Source organism: Capra hircus, chromosome 12 (assembly GCF_001704415.2).
Source record: "Capra hircus breed San Clemente chromosome 12, ASM170441v1, whole genome shotgun sequence".
NCBI lineage: Eukaryota > Metazoa > Chordata > Mammalia > Artiodactyla > Bovidae > Capra > Capra hircus.
In genome coordinates, this window is record NC_030819.1 from 13,232,896 (window position 1) to 13,237,160 (window position 4,265).

The following is a 4,265-nucleotide window of genomic DNA, read 5'->3' on the forward strand; positions in this document are numbered from 1 at the left end:
AGATAAAAAATTCCTGTGACTGTAATGTATAGCAGGGTGACTATGTTTAACAATACTGTATGGTATATTTGAAAGTTGTTAAGAGAGTAACTCTTAAAAATTCTCATCATAAGGAAAAAATTGTAAATGTGTGGTGATTAAAGTTAACTAAACTTACTGTGATAATCATTTTACAACATGTATATTTCAAAACATTATGTTAAACACCTAAACTAATACAATGCTATATGTCAATTATACCTCAACAAAAAAGCAGTTCTATATCTTCTCCAGTTTTAATACATGATATTTCATATATAATAAACACTTAAAAACTTAAACCTTGTAAGTTTCTAAGTTAACTAAATAAAGTTATAATAACCAATATCTTGAAAAAGACTTATAAAACTTCTATAACATAAATCATAAGGGCTTAGTGCTTATTTTCCAAATCCTTACATCTAAATCCAAAAATATACATAATTGCATTAAATGTAAATGTTATAAATATAGTAATTAAAAGAGTGTCAAATGGATAATTCAAAAATAAATAACATGAATCAACTATAAGCTGTCTACAGGAAAGGTAAAATTTCACACTGATCAACTAATTTCAACAAGGATGCCAAGATAATTAAATGGAGAAAATGTAGTTACTGCAACAAATGATGCTGGGACAACTGGATATCTATTCAATATATTCAGAAGAGTGAAATTGGACCCTTTCCTTAGACCATAAACGAAAAATAACTCAAATAGGATCATAGACCTGAATGTAAAATCCAAAACTATAAAACCCTTGCAAGAAAACAGGAATAAATCTTCATAATCCTAAACTGAATAAAACCTTAGGTACAAAACCAAAAGCACAAGCACAGAAGAAAAATTGGATAAAATGAATTTCACAAAAATTTAGAAATTTTGTACTTCAAAAGACACCACTGGTGTTCTAGTGGTTAAGAATCTACATGCTGATGCAGAGGGCATGGGTTCAATCCCCAGTCCAGGAAGACTCCACATGCCCCCGGACAACTAAGCCCATGCGCCACAGCCACTGGGCTTGAGCTCTAGAGACTGTGCTCCACAATAAGAGAAGCTATTCAAGGCATTAGATCTGATACAGTGCCTGGAGAACTATGGACAGAGGTCCGTGACACTATAGTAGAGGCAGTGATCAAGACCATGCCCTTGAAAAAGAAATGCAAAAAGGCAAAATGGTTGTCTGAGGACGGCTTCCGGTGGAAACTAGAGAAGCAAAAGGCAAAGGAGAAAAGGAAAAATCTACTCATTTGAATGCAAAGTTCCAAAGAATAGCAAGGAGCAATAAGAAAGCCTTCCTCAGTGATCAATGCAAAGAAAAAAAGGAAAACAATATAATGGGAAAGACTAGCGATCTCTTCAAGAAAATTAGAGATACCAAGGGAACATTTCATGCTAAGATGGGTACAATAAAGGACAGAAATAATATGGGCCTAACAGAAGCAGAAGATATTAAGAAGAAGTGGCACAGTACACAGAAGAACTGTGCAAAAAAGATCTTCATGACTCAGATAACCACGATGGTGTGATCACTCACCTAGAGCCAGACATCCTGGAATGGGAAGTCAAGTGGGCCTTAGAAAGCATCACTACGAACAAAGCTAGTGGAGGTGATGGAATTCCAGTTGAGCTATTTCAAATCCTAAAAGATGATGCTGTGAAAGTGCTGCAGTCAAAATGCCAGCAAATTTGGAAAACTCAGCAGTGGCCACAGGACTGGAAAAGGTCAGTTTTCATTCCAATGCCAAAGAATGCTCAACTACTGTACCATTGCACTCATCTCACATGCTAGCAAAGTAATGCTCAAAATTCTCCAAGTTAGGCTTCAACACTACAATGAACCGTGAACTTCCAGATGTTCAAGCTGGATTTAGAAAAGGTAGAGGAACCGGAGATCAAATTGCCAACATCCGTGGGATCATCGAAAAAGCAAGATCGTTCAATAAAAACATCTGCTTTATTGACTATGCCAAATCCTTTGACTGTGTGGATCACAACAAACTGTGGAACATTCTTCAAGAGATGGGAATACCAGACCATCTGACCTGCCTCCTGAGAAATCTGTATGCAGGTCAAGAAATAACAGTTAGAACTGGACATGGACTGATTCCAAATCAGGAAAGGAGTATGTCAAGGCTGTATATTGTCACCCAGCTTATTTAACTTTTATGCAGAATAATACATCATGCAAAATTCCGGACTGGATGAAGCACAGGCTGGAATCAAGATTGCTGGGAGAAATATTAATAACCTCAGATATGTGGATGACACCACACTTAACGGCACAAAGTGAATTAAAGAGCCTCTTGATGAAAGTTAAAGAGGAGAGTGAAAAAGTTGGCTTAAAACTCAACATTCAGAAAACTAAGATCATGGCATCTGGTCCCATCACTTCATGGCAAATAGATGGGGAAACAGTGGAAACAGTGACAGACTTTATTTTGGGGGGAGGTCCAAAATCACTGCAGATAGTGACTGCAGCCATGAAATTAAAAGACACTTGCTCCTTGGAAGAAAAGCTATGGCCAACCTAGACAGCATTTTAAAAAGCAGAGACATTACTTTGCCAACAAATGCCCATCTAGTCAAAGCTACAATTTTTCCAGTAGTCATGTATGGATGTGAGAGTTGGACTATAAACAAAGCTGAGTGGTGAAGAATTGATGCTTTTGAACTGTGGTGTTGGAGAAGACTCTTGAGAGTCCCTTGGACAGCTAGGAGATCCAACCAGTCCATCCTAGAGGAAATCAGTCCTGAATATTCATTGGAAGGACTGATGCTGAAGCTGAAACTCCAATACTTTGGCCACCTGATACAAAGAACTGATTCATTTGAAAATACCCTGATGCTGGGAAAGTTTGAAGGTGGGAGGAGAAGGGGACGACAGAAGATGAGATGATTGGATGGCATCACCAACTCAATGGACATGAGTTTGAGTAATCTCTGGGAGTTGGTGACTGACGGGGGCCTGGTGTGCTGCAGTCCATGGGGTCACAAAGAGTCGGACACGACTGAGCAACTGAACTGAACTGAACCAACATGAGAAGCCCACACCACACAGCGAGAGAGTAGCCCCCACCTGCCACAACTAGAGAAAGCCCAAGCAAAGCAATGAAGACCCAGCACAGCCAAAAATAAATTAATAAATAAAATTTCTCTTAAAAAAAAGACACCATCAAGAAAATGAAGACAATGCATAAAATTGAAGAAATAAATTGCAAATCATATTTGGTAAGGGACCTTCCTTACCCAGAATATATAAAGTACTATCTTAGAACTCAAAAAGACAGCCCAATTTTTTAAATGGGCAAAGGAATTGGATAGACATCTTTTCCAAACAAGATACAAAAATGGCCAAGACAAAAGAAAAAGAAAAAAATTCTAATGAAGAAAAATGGGGAAAAAATGGCCAAGACATACATGAAAAGATGTTCCACATAATCAGCTGTTATTGTTCAGTCACTAAGTCATGTCTGACTCTGCAACCCCATGGATGCATCACACTGGGCTTCCCTGTCCTTCACTACCTCCTGGAATTTGCTCAAATTCATGTCCATTGGGTTGGTGATGCTATCTAAACATCTCCCTCATTAGCCACTAAGGAAATGCAAATCAATGACAACTTCATACTCACTAGGATGGTTATAATCAAGATGAACATTAGCAAAAGCTGGTGAGTGTATGGAGAAATGGGAGCACTCACAGATTGCTATAGGGAATTTAAAATGGTGCAGGAACTTTAGAAAACAGTTAAACATCAAAATATTAAATGGAGTTACCATATGACCCAGCAATTCTACTCCTAGGTATATAGTTTACAGAACTGGAAACATGTTCACACAAAACCTTGTATCCAAACCTTCCTAGCTATTATATGTTCACAATAGTCAAAACGTGGAAACAGTCCAGATGTCCATCAAGAAGAGAATGGGCAAACTGCTAAAAATCATAAAATGTTTTTGGCTATAAAAAGGGAATGAAGTACAGATGCATGCTACAACATGGATGAACCTTGAAAACGATTATGCTAAGTGAAAGAAGCTGCTTACAAAATGTCACAAATTGTGTATGAAATGCCCAAGATAGGTAGTTCCATAAAGGCAGAAAGATTAGTGGTAATATGGAAAAATACTAACAGGCATAGAGTTTCTTCTTGGGACGATGAAATGCTCTACATTTAGGTAGTGGTGATGGGTATACGTATCTGTGAATATATTAGAAACCACGGAGTGCAGACTTTCAATGAA